Raw genomic sequence first — 13,668 nt, forward strand, 5'->3', positions numbered from 1 at the left:
AGTTAACAGCTGGAGGCCACAAGTCTGAACATCGGAAGGTTGCATTTCTATGCCTGCCACAATAGGTATTAGCATAGGGAGATGCTAGAAGTAATTAGATATGTTTGGTATGCTCCATATTTTTAAACTAGCTCAACACTATTATAAGAGTTGCATGGGAAGAACTGTCAAATCGGAAGAGATACTCAGCCTCCCCTAGGTTCAGTTAATATAAACATTTCAGAGATTTTAGATTTTAAGGGACGACTCTGGAGAGTTATCACTGCCCTCACTGTTCATATTAAGTTCTCACTTTATAGGAAGCATTGATTAAACACTTATGAAATACTAATGGAAAATTTTATTCCGACTCATTCTGATAGTATTGGTATTATAATAAATCGATCATAGCTATTCAGCCTAATTCTCAAGCAGATTTCTGTTTCCCTCTGAAGCTTGCCTAAAATAACAGGCTAGTCTTTGTTTTTAGCGAATATAATCTCAGAGTGCTGCAGAAAAGACTGTGCTAGGTACTCTGAACTATGGATATTTCAAAGAATAGTCTTGAGAATAATCTTCCAAGATAAGATTGCTTAGAAACCTTTCAGGCTGTACTAGTGGACAAAGTCAGGATTTCCAGAACCCCTTTCTGTTCAGAAACAGTTATGCTTTATCAAATCCAACTGCTTAATCCAAGGCCCAGTGGAATAAGAATTAATTACAGCATGCTTAAGCTAATGAGGGAAATTTTAATGTGGTTTATTCAGAATATTTTTGGTATTAATTTTATGTTCTATTTTTTCATAGATACATAACAGATTCTTTTTCTTCTGAAGCTATCTTAAATCCTCAATTAAGTAGACTCTTTCTTTTGGGGTTTGATTTTCACTGACATATAAGAATTGAGAAAATTATTTTTACAAGTCTCTTTACTTTTTCAGAGCAATATAATTTTTGCATAGGATAAATAAGAATATGTCTTCATTTTTATCAGGGTATAATTGGACAAATCAATTTTGCAATAAGACTATATTTGAAATGTTACATTTGAAAATAATTCTCATTTAAGTATATATGAACAAGAATTGACTTTATATGTGGAGACCAGCTCATAAATGACACCAGCTGTTGTCATTACTGGGAAGGTCAGTAAGCTGAACAATGACCATTTCCTTGGAGACCAGGGCACCCAGGGACATTGAACTCATCAAAGAACTCTCACTAATCCCTTTTCCTGTAAAGTTCAGATGCTACTTTGGAGAGGAGGCGGGAAAGGATGGATTGGACACACTAGAAGCTTTACTGAAATACCTCAGCATCAGTTAGAGTTTTTGTTGTTGTTTAGTGGGGAGGGCAGTACTTACCCTCAAGGGGGTGTTTGGAAATATATAAGGTCAGTTAAGGTTGCCCCCATGCCAGGAGAGGCAGCTGCTGCCATTTTGTAGGGGAAGGAAGTAGGGTAAGGGAGAAAGTACTGGTGCTAAATGTCTGTGCAGCTTTAGGAAGAAATGTCCCACCCAGTATGCCCCTTAGGTTATCATAAGGAATATGGAAAGGTGCTGTTAAATCTTACAGTCCATTGGATTTAGGGAAATGGGTTAATAGATTTCTTTTCCTCCCCTTTGCACAACCCAGTGGGTGGAGCTCTTAAGGAAGATAAGATTTGTTTAAACAAAATAAAGAATTACCTTTGTGTCCCAGATCCAATTTGTAATATGACTGGTTCTGTTAGTTGCAGATATATTTAAAAGCACGATTAATCCAAATGCAATTATGTCCATATTTTTTAAAGCTAGGAGTATAGATTCCTAGAGGGAACAAAACATACTCTTTGTTTTTTTTTTTTTTAAGATTTTTTTATTGCAGGGCACCTAAATTTCAGAGGATCGCATTAGTCACGCTGTAAAGCTGAAGCTTTGACTCACTGATTTGTCACTTAATTCATATCATATGTTGAATGTTTTAGTGAGTCTCCAGTGCTTATGCAACCCACATGTAATAACTTAAAAGTGCTCTTGGAACTATTTCTGACAGTTTCTACAAAAACACTTTAATTGGGGTAGCCAACAGCTTTTAATTACCATAGGGGATATTTTGATATGAGAGTTTGGTGGGAACAAAAACAACAACAAAAAACCCACTAAAGAGGGTTCTCTTGTCCCACCCCTAGCCCACCCCCAACCTGTGCTTTTCTTCCTGATGCTGTTTCCAAAAAAACAGTCCTTCTCAGACCAATGTTAATATTTCCAGAGAGTAAATAGTGCCTTCTTCTGTAAGTGAAAGCAGAAGCAGGAGAAAACAGTTTACAGGAGAGAGAAGATAGAAATGAAGAGGAAAATAGATTTAAGGGTAGAAAAGAGCAAAACGGAGCATGAAAGCAATGAAAAAAAAGAAAGTGGAGAATGAAAACAAATGAAATGGTAAGAAGAGTTGACATTTCTAAGTCACAATCCAACAGGAATGATCAATAATGATCTTGTGGTGCAAGCAAGAAGACAGGAATCTTTGTTTAGTACCTTAGAGTTGATTGTGTTGTATGCTGTGTGCTAGACTCCCGGCACCACCTGGGCCCCTGGGAAGCAGAGGCAGCACACTAGGCCTGGCTGTAAATGTTGGTCTCTGTGAGGGAAGCCAAGGGGATCAATTCCCAGTGGAATATGGTGATTATAACGTGGTGTTCAAAGCCAGGTTATCTAAGTTTAAATTTGTCAACTGTATTAGTTATTGGTTGCTGCACAACACATTAAAACAACATTTATTATCTCACAGTTTCTGTAGGGTGAAAATCCAGGTATAGCTTAGCTGGGTCTTCTGGCCCGCCCTTGGCCTCTCACAAGGCTGCAGTTAAGGTGTGGGCCAGGGCTTTAGCCACCTCAATGTTCAACTGGGAGGAGATTGCATCTGCTGTAGTCTGTATGCTTGTGTCATCACAAAATTCACATGATGACATGCTAACCCCCAAGGTGATAGTATTAGGAGGTGGGGTCTTTTGAGAGGTGATTAGGTCATGAGGGCCAAGCCCTCAAGAATGGAATTAGTGCCCCTGTAAGAGAGGCCCAAGACAGCTTGTTTGCCTCTTCCACCATGTGAGGATGCAGCGAGAAGGTGCCCTCTATGAGGAACAGATACTCACAAGCTACCAAATCAGCTGGTGCCTTGATTTTATATTCCCCAGCTTCCAGAACTGTGCAAAATGCATGTTATTGTTTATAAACCATCCAGTTTATGTAACTTTTGTTTTATCAGCCCAAACTAAGATAGCTTTCAAGTTCACTCATGTGGTTGTTGGCAGGGCTCAGGTTCTTGGTGGCTGTTGCCCAGGGACATTGGCTCCATGCCACTGATGTGAACCTCACCCTAGGACAGCTCACAACATAGCAGCTGGCTTCCATCAGGATGAACAAGTGAGAAAGGGCATAGCCTAATCTCGAAAGTGACATCCCATTATTTTTGCCATATTACATTTGTTAGAATCAAGTCACCAGGGTCAGCCAATGTTCAGGGGCAGGGAATGACCCAAGGGCATGAATATCGTCACCCTTCTATGTCACTGGTTCTGTATCTGTGGATTCAACCAACTGCAGATAAAAAATATTCTTAAAAAAACAAAAATAACAGTGCAACAATAAAAAATAATGTAGATGGGCATAATGACTCATGCCTGTAACCCCAGCACTTTGGGAGGCCAAGGCAAGTGGATCCCTTGAGGCCACTCTCTCACCCCCTGGATACTATGAACCATATCACAGTGGGGTGTAAACCCCCCGTGATATGGGGAGTAATATCACCCTCTCCTCCTCTGGATATTATGAACCATATCACAGGGGCATGTACACCCCCCGCAATATGGGAAATAAAATCACCCTCTCCCCCCACTGGATATTACAAACCATATCACAGGAGGGTGTACACACCCCGCGATATGTGGAGTAATATCACCCTCTCCCCCCACTGGATGTTACAAACCATATCACAGGAGGGCGTACACCCCCCGCGATATGGTGAGTAATATCACCCTCTCCCCCACCAGATATTACAAACCATATCACAGGTGGGTGTACACACAGGGTATTTACTCTTTTGGGAGTAATATTATCTCCCTTCATGGATATTACAAACAATATCACAAGGGGATATATACCTTCTGTGATATTGAAAGTAATATCATCCTCTCCCTCCCTGTATAATAAAAACAGTATCACAGGGGGTGTGTACATCCCCTCTGATATTGGGAGTAATAACATCCTCTCCCCCACTGGATATTAGGAACAATATCGCACAGGGAGTGTACAACCCCTGCGATTTTGGGAGTAAAATGCTCTTTCCGCCAGGATATTAGGAACAATATCACATGGGGGGTGTACACCCCTGCGATACTACGAGCAATATCATCCTCTCCCCCACTGGATATTAAAAACAATATCACAGGGAAGGTGTACATTTCCTGTGATAATTGGGAGTAATATCATCCTTTCACCTCCTTGATATCAGGAACAATATCACAGAGGGGGTGTACACCCCCTGCGATTTTGGGAGTTATATCATCCCCTTCCCCCCTGTGTATTAGGAACAATATCACAGCGGGGGTGTACACGCCCTGCAGTATTGGGAGTAATATTATACTCTCCCTCCCTGGGTATTAGGAAAAATATCACAGCATGGGTATACACCTCAGCAGTATTGCAATTAACATCAAACTCTCCCCTCTGGATATTAAGAACAATATCAAAATGGAGGTGTACAACCCCTGCAATAATGGAAGTTATATTATCCTCTTCCCGCCCAAATATTAGGAACAATATCACGGGGCGGGGGGGAGGGGTGTAAACCCCTTGCGATATTGGGAGTAATATCATCCTCACACCTGGATATTAGGAACAATATCACGAAAAGGGAGTACACTTCCTGCGATACTTGGAATAACATCCTCTTCCCTCCTGGATAGTATGAACAATATATCAGGGGAGGTGTACACCTCCTGGAATATTAGGAGTAATATAATAATCTCCCACCTGCATATTAGAAACAATATCATGGAGGGTTGTAGAGCCCCTGCGAAATTGAGAGTAATATCATCCTCTCCCCTCCCTGGATTTTATGAACAATATCACAAGGCGGGTGTATACTCCCTGCAATATTGGGAATAATGTCATTTTATCCCCTTCTGGATATTAGAAACAATAACACTGAAAGGGTGCAAACCCTCTGTGATATTGGGAGTAATATCATCCTCTACCCACCTGGATATTTGGAACAATATCATCCTCACCCCTGTAAGGTCAGAAACAATATCACAGGAAGGGTGTACACCCCCTGCGATATTATGAGTCATATCATCCTCTCTCTTTCTGCACATTAGAAACAATATCACGGGGTAGGGGGTGTATACCGTCTGCGATATTAAGAGTAACATCATGCTCACCACCACTGGATATTAGGAAAAATATCACAGGGGAAATGTACACTTCCTGTGATATTGGGAGTAACATCATCCTCTCCCCATCTGGATATTGGGAACAACATCACATGGTGGGTATACACACACTGCGATATTGGGAGTAATATCAACCTCTCCTCTTCTGGATATTAAAAACAATATGACAGGGTGGGGGTGTACAGGCCCTGGGATATTGGGAGTAATATCATCCTCTACCTCCACTGATATTAGGAACAATATCAAAGGAGGCTGAACCCCCCCTGCGGTATTGGAAGTAATATTATCCTCTCCCTCTCTGGACACTAAAAACAATATCCGAGTTAGGGTGTACAACCCCTGCGATATTGAAAGTAATGTCATCCTCTCTTCCCCTGGATGTTAGGAACAATATCACAGGTGTGGTGTACACCCCCTGCGATATTGACAGGAATATCATCCTTTCTTCATCTGTATATTAGAAACAATATCACAGGATGGGTGTACATGCCCTATGATATTGGGAACAATATGATCCTTTTCTCCCCTGGATATTAGCAACAATATCACAGGGGGAGTGTACACCCCTGCAATATTGGAAGTAATATGATTTTCTCCCCCCGCCGAATACTAGGAACAATATTACAGGGGAAATGTACAGTACCAGCAATGTTGGAAGTAATATATTCTCTCCCCCTGGATATTAGGAACAATATCACAGGGAGGATGTATACCAGCTGTGATATTGGGAGCAATGTTGTCTTCTTTCCCCCTGTATATTATGACAATGTCACATGGGGAGTGCACACACCCTTCGATATTGGGAGTAATATCAGCCTCTCCCTTTTTTGGATATTGGGGACAATATCACGGGAGACTGTACAACCCCTGCGATATTGGGAGTAATATTATCCTCCCCACCCCTGGATATTAGGAACAATATCACACGGGGGGTGTACACTTTCTGCCATATTGAGAGTAATATCAGCCTCTCCCTTTTTGGGTATAAGGAAAAATATCACAGGGGGGTGGTGTACAGCCTCTGCGATAGTGGGAGTAATATCATGCTCTTCCCCTCTGGATATTAGGAACAATGGGGGGGGGGTGTACACCCCATGTGATATTGAAAGTAATATCATCCTTTTCCCTTTTGGATATTAAAGGCAATATTGGGAATAATATCATCCTCTCCCCCCACCCCCCGTATATTAGGAACAATACCACAGTAGATGTGTATGCCTCATGCGATATTGGGAGTAATATCATCTTCTCACCCTCTGGATTTAGAAACAATATTAAGTGGGGGTTGTACACCTGTTGCAGTATTGGGAGTATTATCATCTTCTCCCCTCTTGATGTTAGGAACAATATCATAGAGGGGATGTAAACGCCTTGTGATATTGGGAGTAATATTATCCTCTCCCCCAGGGATGTTAGAAACAATATCACAGAAGGCGTGTACACCCCCTGCGATATTGGGAGTACTATCATCCTCCCCCCCCCCCGCCCCGGATATTAGGAACAATATCACAGTGGGGGTGTATATCCCCTGCGATTTTAGGAGTAATATCATACGTTCCCTCACTAAATATTAGAAAAAATATCACAGGGGGTGTGTACACCCCCTGGGATTTTGGGAGTAATATCATCCTTTCCTAACCTGAATATTAGGAATAATATCACGGGGGGGTGTACAACCTTTGTGACATTGGGAGTAATATTACCTTCCTCCCACCCCTTAGATATTAGGAACAATATCACAGAGGGGATATATACTCCCTGCGATATTGGGAGTAATATCCTCTCGCTTCTGGATATTAGGAACAATATCACAGGGTGGGTGTACACCCCTTGTAATATTGGCAGTAATATCATCCTCTCCCCGCCTGCCTGCGATATTAGGAGTAACATCATCCTCTTTCTCCCTGTGTATTTGGAACAATATCACGGGTGTGTGTGTATAAACTACTGAGATATTTGGAGGAATATCATCCTCTACCTACCAGGATATTAGAAACAATATCACAGAGGGGTGTACACCCCCTGCAAATTTGGGAGTAATGTCATCCTTTACCCCACCTGGACATTAGAAACGATATCATGGCGGGGGTCGGGGGATGGGTGTACATCCCTACGATATTGAGAGTAATATCACTCTCTACCCCCCAACTGGATATTAGGAACAATATCACAGGGAAGGTGTACACTCCTTGTGATATTGGAATCGATATTATCGTCTCCCCAGTTGGATATTAGAAACAATATCACAAGGGGTTGTGCACCCCCTGAGATATTTGGAGTAATATCATCCTCTACATACCAGGATATTAGAAACAATAACAGGGTGGATGTACACCCCCTGCGAATTTGGAAGTAATATAATCCTTTACCCCACCTGGACATTAGAAAAAATATCACAGGGGGTGGGGTGTACATCCCTGCCATATTGGGAGTAATGTCACTCTCTCTCCCCAACCCGGGATATTAGGAATAATAACACAGGGAAGGTGTACTCCCCTTGCGATATTGGGATCAATAATATCCTCTCCCCAGTTAGATATTAGGAACAATGTCACAAGGGCATGTACACCCCGTGCGATATTGGGGGTAATATCATTCTATCAGGCTCTGGATATTAGAAACAATATCACAAAAGGGTGTACACTTCCAGCGATATTGGGAGTAATATCATCTTCTCCCTCCTTAAATATTAGGAAAAAAACCACAGGGAGTTGTACACCTGCTGCAATATTGGGAGAAATGTCATTCTCTGATTCTCTGGATATTAGGAACTATATTACTTAAAAGGTGTACACTTTCTGCGATTTTGGGAGAAATATCATTCTCTTCCCCCTTGGAAATTAAAAAATATATCATGGTGGGGGTGTACACCTGCGATATTGAGAGTAATATCATCCTGTACCCCCTGGATATTAAGAACAATATCACAGAGGGGCTGTACACCTCCGGCAATATTGGGTGTGATATTATTCTCTTTACTCATGGATATTAGGAACAATATCACAGGGTGGGTTTACACCCCATGCGATATTGGGAGTAATATTCTCTCCCCTGTGAATATTAGGAACAATATTACAGGCCGGGTGTACTAGCCCTGCAAGAATGAAAATAATATCATACTCTCCCCCCCTGGAGATTAGGAACAATATCACTGTGGGGGTGTAAACTTCCTGGGATGTTGGCTGTAATATCTTCTCCCCCCAACCCCCAGATATTAGGAATGATATCACAGGGAAGGTGTACACTCCATACGATATTGGGAGTAATATCGCTTTCTTTCCCCCAAGATATTAGCAGCAATATCAAAGGGGGGGTGTACACTCCCTGATATATTGGGAGTAATATCATCTTCGCTTGTACACCCATGGTGGTTTTTGGAAGGTAATGTGTCCCCAGGATAGTACAAATAATATCCAGGGTGTACGCACATGGTGTACATACAATGTGATGTTAGGAGAATAATATCTCCCCTGGATATTATGAATAATATCCCAGGGTGTACACACACGGTGTACACTTTCTGTGATATTAGGAGACTGATATCTCCCCAGGTATTACGAATAATATCCCAGAGTGTACCCACATGTTGTACACCCACTGTGATATTAGGAGTAATATCTCCCCAGGATATTATGAATAATATCCCAGGGTGTACACACATTATGTACATCTACTGTGACAATAAGGAGTAATATCTCCCCAGGATATTATAAACAATATCCCAGGGTGTACACCCACTGTGGTATTAGGAGTAATATCTCCCCAAAATATTATAAATAATATGCCAGAGTGTATACCCACTGCTATATTAGAAGTAATATATCCCCAGGATATTACAAATAATATCCCAGAGTGTACATTCACCGTGACATCAGAAGTAATATCTCCGCAAGATATTATGAATAATATCCCAAAGTGTACATGCACTGTAATATTAAGAGTAATGCCTCCCCAGAATATAACGAATAATATACCGGGGTTGACACCCACTGTTGTATTCAGAGTAATATCTGTCTAAGATATTATAAATAATATTTCAGGGTGTACACGTTGTCTGTACAGCCACTGTGATATTAAGATTAATGTCTCCATAAGATATTACAAATAGTATCACAGGGTGTAAACACACTGTGACATTAGAACTAACATCCCCCTAGAATATTAAAATTAATATCACAGGGTGTACACACATGGTGTACACTCACTGACATTAGGTGTAACATCCCCTTAAAATATTATGAATAATATCACAGGTTGTACACACATCATGTAACACACTGTGAAATTAGCAGTAACATTTCCCTAGTATATTACAAATAATATCACTGGTGGTTTACACATATCGGGTACACCCCCTGTGACATTAGAAGTAACATCACTTTAGGATATTATGAATTATATCACAGGGGCTGTGCACACATAGTGGACATCCCCCATGACATTAGAAATAACATCCCCCTAGGATGTTATGAATAATATGACAGGGGGTGTACACACATGGGGTACATCCCCTGTGATATTAGGAGCAACATCACTGTAGAATATTATGATTAATATCACAGGGTGTACACACATAGGGTACACACCCTGTGACATTAGAAGTAACATCTCCCTAGGATATTACAAAGAATATCACACATGGTGTACACCCCTGTGACATTAGAAGTAACATCACTTTAGGGTATTATGAATAATATCGCAGGGGGTGTGCACACATGGCGGACATCCCCTGTGACATTAGGAATAGCATCCCCCTAAGATAGTACAAATAATATCACAGGGGGTGACATTAGGAGTAACATTCTTCTAGAATATTAAGAATAATATCACAGGGCGTGTACACCATGTGTGTACACGCCCTGTGATATCAGGAGTAACATCTCACTAGAATGTGATGAATAATATGACAGGTAGAATACACACCCGGTGTGCACACCCTGTGACATTAGAAGTAACATCCACCTTAAATATTACAAATAATATTGTATGTGTACACTCCCTGTGACTTTAGGAGAAATATCTTCCTAGCATATTACGAATAATATCACAGAGCATGTACACACATGGTATACAACCCCTGTGATATTAGGAGTAACATCATTTAAAATATTAGGAATAATAGCACAGGTGGTGTACACACATGTACACCCTAAGTTACATTAAGATTAACATCCCCCTAGAATATTACGAATAATATTGCAGGGCTTGTACACACATGGTGTACAAGCCCTGTGACATTAGGAGTAACATCTCCCTAGGATATTAGGAATGATATCAACCCCTTTGGTGTACACACACGGTGTACAACCCCTGTTTCATAGGAGTTACATCCACTAAAATATTAGAGATAATATCCCCCTAGCATATTATGAAGAATATCACAGGGGTTGTACACACATGATATACAATCCCTGTGACATTAAAGGTAAAATCCCCAGAGGTTATTATGAATAATATAACACAAGGGTGTACACACATGGTGTACACCCCAAGTTACATTAGGAGTAACATCCCTCTAGGATGTTACGAATAATATTACAGGGTGTGTACACACATGGTGTACACCCCCTCTGACATTAGGAGTAACATCTCCTTAGGATATTATGAATATTATCATAGGAGGTGTAGACACTTGGTGTCACTCCCTTTGACATCGAAAGTAACATCCCACTAGGATATTACAAATAATATCACAGGGGTGTACACACCATGTGACATTAGGAGTAACATCCCCTTAGGATATTATGAATATTATCATAGGAGGTGTACACACATGGTGTACACTTTCTGTGACATTAGGAGTAACATCCTTCTAGGATATTGGGAAGAATATCACAGGGTGTACACCTTCTGTGACATTAGAAGTAAAATCCCTTTAAAATATTATGAATAATATCACAGAGTGTACAACCTCTGCAACATTAGGAATCACATCCCTCTAGGATATTAGGAATAATATTACAGGTTGTACAATCCCTGTGACATAAGTAGTAACATCCCCATATGAGATTACGAATACTATCACAGGGTGTACAGCACCTGTGACATTAGGAGTAATATTCCCCTAGGATATTATGAATAATATCACAGTGTGTACACCCCCTGTGACATTAAAAGTGACATACCCCCTAAATATTACGAATAACAACTCAGGGTGTACACCCTCTGTGACATTTGGAGTAACATCCCCTAAGGTATTACGAATAATATCACATCGTGTATGCCCCCTGTGACATGAGGAGTAGCATCTTTTCAGGATATTACGAATAATATCACAAGTTGTACACCCCCTGTGACATTAGGAGTAATATCCCCATAAGATATTATGGATAATACCACAGGGAGTACACCCCCTGTGATGTTAAGAGTAACATCCCAGTATGATACTATGAATAATATAACAGGGTGTACACCCATTGTGACAGTAGTAACATTCCCCTAGGATATTACCAATAATATCACTGGTTGTACACCCTCTGTGACATTAGGAGTAACATTTTGCTAGGATATTACTAATGATATCACAGTGTACACATCCCTTGTGACATTAAAAGTAGCATCCCCCTAGGATGTTATGAATAATATCACAGGGTATACACATTAGGAGTAACATCCCCCTAGAATATTATGAATAATATCACAGGCTGTACACCCACTGTGACATTAGGAGTAACATCCCCCTAGAATATTGTGAATAATAGCATAGGGTGTACACCCCCAGTGACATTAGGAGTAACATCCACCTAGGATATTACCAAAAATGTCACAGGATGTACATTCACTGTGAAATTAGGAGTAACATCCCCCTAGAATATTACATATATTAAAACAGTGTGTACACCCACTGTGATATTAGGAGTGATATCTCTCTAGAATATTACAAATAATATCACAGGGTATACACCAAATGTGATATTAAAAGTAAAATCTCCCTTGGATATTATGGTGTACACCCACTGTGATATTAGTAGTAATATCTCCCTAAAATATTATTAAAAAATCACAGGGTGTACACCCACTACGATATTAGTAGTAATTACTACTTAAGATATTTTGAATAATATCACAGTGGGTGTACACAGATGGTGTATTCATTATAATGAATAATATCACAGGTTATACATCATCTGTGACATTAAAAGTAACACTCCCCTAAGATATTACAAATAATACCACAGGCTGTACACACACTGTGACATTAGGTGTAATATCCCCCTAGGATATTACTGCTAATACCACAGGTTGTACACCCACTGTGATGTTAGGAGTAATATCTCCCTAGGATATTATGAATAATATCACAGGGTGTACACCCGCTGTGATATTAGAAGTTATATCTCCCTAGGATATTATGAATAATATCACAGGTTGTACACACAGTCTGTACAAGCACTGTAATATTAGGAGTAAAATTCCTCTAAAATATGAATATTATCACAGGGTGTACACATATGGTGTACACCCACTGTGACATTAGAGGTAACATCCCTCTATAATTATATGAGTAATATCACAGGGTGTATACACATGGTGTACACTTACTGTGAAATTAGGAGTAACATCCCCTTAGGATGTTAAGAATAATACCACAGGGTGAACCCACATGGTGTATACCAACTTTGACATTAGGAGTAACATCCCCCTAGGATACTAGGAATAATATCATAGGTTGTACACTCACAGTGACACTAGTAGTAACATCCCCCTATAATAGTATGAATAATATCACAGGGTGTACAGCCCCTATTACATTACTAGTAACATTCCCTTAGGATATTATGAATAATATCACAGTATGTACACCCCCTTTGACATTAAGAGTAACATCCCCCAAATATTATGAATAATATCTCAGGGTGTACACATTGTTTGACATTCGGAGTAATATCTCCGTAAGGTATTACGAATAATATCACAGCGTATACACCCCCTGTGACATGAGGAATAATACCTTTTTAGGATGTTACGAATAATATCACGAGGTGTACACTCCCTGTGACATTAGGAGTAACAGGCCCATAATATACTATGAATAATATCACAGGGAGTACACACCGTGTGACATTAGGAGTAACATCCAAGTAGGATACTATGAATAATATAACAGGGTTTACACCCATTGTGACAGTAGTAGTAACATTCCCTTAGGATATTACAAATAATATCACAGTGCGTACACCATTGTGATATTAGGAGTAATATCTTCCTAGAATATTACAAGTAATATCACAGGGTGTACACCAACTGTGATATTA

This window comes from Pongo abelii, chromosome 11 (genome assembly GCF_028885655.2).
Source record: "Pongo abelii isolate AG06213 chromosome 11, NHGRI_mPonAbe1-v2.0_pri, whole genome shotgun sequence".
Lineage (NCBI taxonomy): Eukaryota > Metazoa > Chordata > Mammalia > Primates > Hominidae > Pongo > Pongo abelii.